General features: G+C 38.9%; 1 long non-coding RNA gene across 2 annotated transcripts in view; it reads left to right on the forward strand.

Annotated features, from left to right (window-relative positions):
- Positions 1–1,197: 1,197 nt before the first annotated feature.
- The window catches only part of LOC103138467 (uncharacterized), a 9,555-nt gene continuing 4,592 nt past the window's right edge, over positions 1,198–6,160 (forward strand). Inside the window, exons 1-2 of one of the 2 annotated variants that reach the window (XR_001662208.1) lie at positions 1,198–1,747; positions 3,583–4,372. This is a non-coding gene — a long non-coding RNA (uncharacterized LOC103138467). The remainder of the gene's footprint in view (positions 1,748–3,582; positions 4,373–6,160) is intronic. The other variant, XR_476284.2, reaches the window with a different exon arrangement.

The raw sequence follows: 6,160 nt of genomic DNA on the forward strand, positions 1-6,160 counted from the left end.
TAAGCTAAGCTCCACCGTTAGCCTCCATGTTTACTTCCGCTTCTTTTTATGGCAGTTGGCAGAACACTTAGAACGCTGACGCTATTGCGCCCCGTACTGCGCATGCGGGACACTTTCAGGTCGTTTGCCCGTTTACACTGCAGAATGCATACAGGTCGCATTTACTGGCAGTGTGAACGGCCCCGGCAAAAAACATCGGAATTGCCAAAAAATCGGAATTGAGTCACTTCAGGCTGCAGTGTGAACGCACCCAGAGTCTCATGGCTTTATAACATATTTTTGAGACCTTCAAAACGAAAGTATTTGGTCACTAGACATAAGCATGCAATGGCATGTCAGGGTGAAGTAACTCAAACAAATAAGTTGGGATATGCCCTTAAAAAAACGGCTTAATTAAAATAATTTTGAAGTTGATTCACAGCTGAAGAAGAAGTTAGGAAAGATATCCTCATTTGCCTGTGATATGCAGTAGCTTTTGTATCAGCTGCAGGTGTGAGTGGGAAACCCCAGATAATTCCAGTCAAAAGACTTTGCAATAATCCATGCCTGAGACGATAAAAGCATGGATGACTGTTAAAGAGGCACCCACACAGGAGGGGCTTAATTTCTCACAGGTGCCTCAGAGGACTGTTGACATTTGAATTAAAGTTTTAGCTGGGCTCCATTTTCACACCGCAGGGGTGAAAATAGGGGGGCTAAAAGATTTAGCGGGGGTACGCAGTACCTGCAAGACAGGGAGCGGCTGTCTGCTGTAAAAAAAAAAATCAATGAGTTCTCTGTGCAGCCGTGAGTGCACCCATTAATCAACCGTGACTGATTTTTTTCAAGAACAATCTAAAACACGATTTAATCAGTTAATAACTTTTTTCCCATTTCATATGGTTTCTGGTCTATTTTGACTGAATCTAAAGTCACTTTGTTCTCATATATTTAGCTGAATTAATGGTGAATAAAACAAAAATAAACTGAAATAAAAGGAGAAGGCCACAAGACTGATTAGATAAAGAACACTCCAACAGTATACAGTCATTTCAAGGTGCACCAGGCCACTTCCTTGATTTAGAAGAAAAACTAAATTTGCCCTCTTCGGTAAGTAATACATGAAGAATAAGTGGAAAGTTATTATTATTTTTTTTTATATTAATACATAGGTTTTATAAATATAACATAAAACAGATTTTGGGGGGTAATACCATATATGCCCACAAGAGGGTGACGCTAAAACAGAAAAAGAAAGGAGAAAAGCTCTGCAATGTCACCGCATTACATGTTTAGCTTATTTAGGAAACTTCGTATGCGCATGCTGCGAGGGGCCTGTGCTCTGTGGACTAGATCCTCCATTTCATGAAATCTACACAGTCACGTAGCGTCAAGATGGTTTCTTTTCCCAGTTTCTTTCTTTCTTTCTTTTTTTTTTTTTTATATAGTTTTCAGTTATGACTCCTCCTATTTAAATTTGCTCTGTCCAATCAGGGCATCTGAGCCTATTTTGGTGACAATTTCAAACCTATCTAAACGTCTGACAGAGGCGCACTTCTTAGCAGCTCATCTTAAATATAAATGTATCTGTGAGGGATCCTCAGCGGGGATCTGAGCGTTATTATTATAGCTATTCAGTCGGATGACGATGTGAAAGCATCATCTGAGACCCGGACGAGTCATTTTTGGAAATGAAAGGAAACCTCGCTACGATTCGGCAATACCGTCGTCCTTAAGTGAAGATCTCACAAGATGACGCCCGAATACAGTAAGAAACAAACTCTCTCTATTGTGATGATTGTTTTGAAAACGAGCGGGAAGTGACGGTTAATGACATCATGTTGGCTGGTGATCGGTGCAGTTTTTTTTTCTGTCAGCGTAGCTAGGTCTCTCTCTCTCTCTCTCTCTCTCTCTTTTTTTTTTTTTTTTGTTTCGTTTGTTTTGCTTTCGCTTGTTAATAGTCTGACATTTAGCTATATAAATGTAGAGTCACAATATTTCCTAATTTATTGAGCAGGGATGTATGCATGTGCTGCGGCTCAAGGGTCATTTGAGGTGAAATCTGTTTGTTTTGTGTTATGGTATGGTGTTATTGCGTCTACAAGTTGGACATAAAACCTATAAAAACCTACAGTGTAGGCATTTGAAGCCCAAAAGTCTTGTGTGAATATTTTTGTGTTGCGTTATTTGGCTCGAATCACGCAAGCAGCAATTTGAATGACTTTGTGTTCTGTCATTCAGGACATGAAAATCCTAAATGCTTAAAGTAGAAGGCAACTGGACATCCTCTGTTCTTGATGACGTCTTTCCTTTCATCCAAAAAAAGATGAAAAGAAAGGTTCTCAGTCGTATATGTTCCACTTTTTAAAACAGTGTTTTACATGGGTTTCTAATTTAGTTCTTGGATCCTCAAAGGGAATGTTTTCCGTGCGACTTGGTTTGAGAAGAAAGTTTTGGACAACTGTTGTCTCTCCACTATAGTTATTGTCTTAAAAGTGGTTTATGTGACAGTAGTAAACCCTTTCAAGTGTTTGCAAACCCCCAAAAAAACAACAGTGTGATTCATTTTTAATTATGATAATTATATTTATAATTTTATTATGTTTATATGTGTGCATGTGTGTGTGCGTGTGTGTGTCTACTTGGGGCCTGATGAAAACCTGAATCATTACGTCCTGCTTTTCTGCTGCTATGTAAGGGACATGTCTCTTTTTGTTCAGCATTAAATCTGTTTTCATACCAGTTTGAAGAAAGATAGATGTCTTTGAATCAGTTCATTTCAGTTTACTGAATTCAAATGAATGTATATACTAGCAAATGCATATCTTAAATTGAATATGTTTTTCAGATTCATCGACGTAGCTATGCAAAGAAATTATTTTTAGACAGGGTGTGATTTTGCAGACGAGCTCGTCAAATGTAATAAAGGATTAATAAGAAAAATACATGCCATAAAGCAAAAAAGTATTTCAGTTAAACGAACCAGGAAGTTATCTCTGTAAAAACAAGCAAACATACATTAAGACGGAAGCAGCTGAATTTATCCATTTTTAAAATACAGAGCATTTTTTTAAATGTATTTTTCTCACTACATTGAAACATTTTTAAAAAATCATAAATAAATGACTAATGCGCTGTAAAACAAGGCGCCACCTCCTAGATCACCCAACAAACTACGATTATGTCCAAAACGATACTGTTGAGGATTATTTTTAAGTAGCTTCTTGTTAAGGAACACACATGAGATCGTGGAGGGGGTTTTGGGTCCAGAGGGGCCGCGTCCGGATGATATAGAAGGAAACATCGCTCGCAGGAAACTATAAACCACATTTTTCACATACTCATACCGTTAGCTAACACTCATTTTCAGATTTGAAAGTACTTTCAACTGTTGGCAGTGAAATACAGGTCATGATATTGTTTGCAATGCAGACACTCTGCGACTTTACGACAAAGAGATTGAAATGATGTAATGAGATAAACACGCGTGGCCTAGGGCCTTATCGAACTTTTTTATTTTCCAGCAAGAGTGATCTAATATCTTTCTATTCATTTTTTGATTTTTATTTTTATTTATTTATTTATTTTTTACTTTGTGTCCAGGTGGTAAGGGTGAAGCAACGCACTGGTCAAGGCGCTCCACGACGCAGGGGCGGCCCCCAACTCGCGTGACCGGGTCCGGAGGCTCACCGTGACTCACGACGCCGCCGCGGTCCCTCATTCTATACAACTGTGGAAAAAAAATAATAAATTGAGAAACCACTGCACAGTTTTCTAAAAATCAGCATCTCTACATGTATGACAGCCGTTCCATTCCAGTCTCAGTTGAATTTCAACCCAAATAAGGTCACCCAAAAGCAGTGTGAGTGACTGGTGGAAAGCATGCCAAGACGCATGAAAGCTGTGATTAAAAAGCACGGTTGTTCCACCAAATACTGATTTCTGAACTCTTCCTGAGTTAAAACATTAGTATTGTTGTTTCAAAATGAACATGAATTTGTTTTCTTTTCATTAGAGGTCTGAAAGAACTTAATCTTTTTCGGGGTTTTTTTTTTCCATTTCTCATTTTCTGCAAATAAATACTGAATTAATTAATATACGTTGTCAGTACTTCATAAAATTAAAGAACAATGTTCATTTTACTCAAACGGGTAAAACCAGAGAACTGATAGTTTTGCAGTGGTCTCTTTTTTCCAGAGCTGTATGGCGTGCTGACTCACAAGTGGGTTAATGACCAAAAGGGAAACCTGGCACCTGGCCGCGACGGAGGAACAGCGGGTGGTGGTCAAGCAGCATCTGGAGAACACTACGGATTCCCAGTGGGCCAAGAAGATCACCGCTCTGGTGCTCGCAGGAAACCAAGGGGGTAAAGACGTCTGAAAAGCTGAAAACAGTATGTTTTATGCTTTGTAAGAGCGTTCCTGTTCCCGCACGAGTGATTTGGGGTTGGCATAAGGCCTGGACCAAAACCGTTTAGGATGCTCCCGAGCGTAGACGTCTTTAGAGAGAATGCATTTATTTAGCGTGCATTGAATTTTACTTTGATATAAAATCAGTAATTTTAAAAGAGAAACGGGGGAAAAAATCCACCAATATTATGTAAAGTTATTCACGTTAGCAGCTTATTGCGGTTTCTCGCCGCAATTGACACATTATTTAAAATAGAAAAGCTCAACACTTTGAACCTATAAGACTTTATTCACTTTGATGAACGCGGTTTTAAAAACAACGATCACGGTTTGCGGTTTAGTCGAATAATAATGCAAAAATAAAGGAACCAGTAAAATCAATTTTAAAAATTGATAAAGTAACCATAAAAAACAAACAACGCAAGAAACTCAAATTGCATGCCAATCGTGGCCTCGACTGCGTACTTTGTTGATTTTTATGTTTTACGCTCCTGGCATATTTAAAAAGTAAAATATTGTTTTTACCAACTACATAAACGACACTGAATAAATAACCAAAGTGATAAACGTTTTCCTAATTGTTATTGTAAGAATATCTTTTACATTTCTATTTGCCGTTCATTGTTAGGCCCCTTTAAAGTATCGAGAATGAGCGTCTCAAATGTACCAGCGAAGATCCACCTTTCATTTATAAGACAGTGAAGCATGAAACGATGTTAGAACTAGGCTTTAGCGTTTGCTTACAGTAACGGAATAAGCAGAAAGTGTCCAGACCCTAATCGAGCTTCACTGCGCCTGGGTAACATTTTATCTCCACTGCTCTCATCAGCCATGAAGATGAAGGAAGCTGTCCAATGTACGGATCGACTGTGTCAAAGTTAAATATTTGAAGTGGAACGTGGATGCCGTTAAAAGTCCTCACAGGATATTTGCTCTGGTCACAACAATTCCGTTCTTAAAACTATCCCCACCTACTTGCTTCTGGAAAGTTGATACTGGATTGTTCAATATAAGCTCAGTTTTAAAAATAGGGCCTCTCGTTTCGCTGTGTTAGTCGATGTGTGTGCCTCTTCTTGATCTGGTAACTAACTCGGGGAATTTCAAACAGTCCGACGCGTGCTTCGATACACTGCAGGCCGCTTCTTTGTTTAGTCACAATTTATTCCGCTTTGACTGTCACACTTCAGACTTTGCTGACACATGCTGACCAGGCCAAACGTATTGTAACCAGCGTTACAACACGATCGACAGAAATTAACCCCGGCACACCACTCTAGTTACCTTCTTAATGATACAATTCTGTGTCGTTTTTTTTAAAGTCTTCTGTGTCGTTGGAGGCGTAGTCTCTGCACCATGACGTAGAGTGGTGAGTGACGACCACTGAGCAACGCAGAGAAAAAAGGGATTGTCAAGTCAGGTCTAAACGTGTTGCCTTTGATAGCTATACGTTGACCATGTGGGATGGATGCTGCAATAAAACCAGTTATATCAGTTTTTCTTTGTAGATAAAAAAGTATTAACCTTAATTTGAAAATTAAATAATTCTATGCTACAACAAATGCCCGTCACAAATGAGCATCATTGTGTCTGGCAATCCTATTGAGCTAATTTATTTTGGGAAATGTAACATAATTTTGACCTACTAGTACTATGTCGTGTTCTTTGTGTTTAATGAAACTTGTGGCCCTGATCCAGGGCCGTGCAGAGACCACTAAAAGGGCACGTGCTCAAAAAAAAGGGCACATCTTACCGCATTCTAGGACAGAATATTA

Source organism: Poecilia formosa, unplaced genomic scaffold (assembly GCF_000485575.1).
Source record: "Poecilia formosa unplaced genomic scaffold, Poecilia_formosa-5.1.2 Scaffold52, whole genome shotgun sequence".
NCBI classification, from domain to species: Eukaryota; Metazoa; Chordata; class Actinopteri; order Cyprinodontiformes; family Poeciliidae; genus Poecilia; species Poecilia formosa.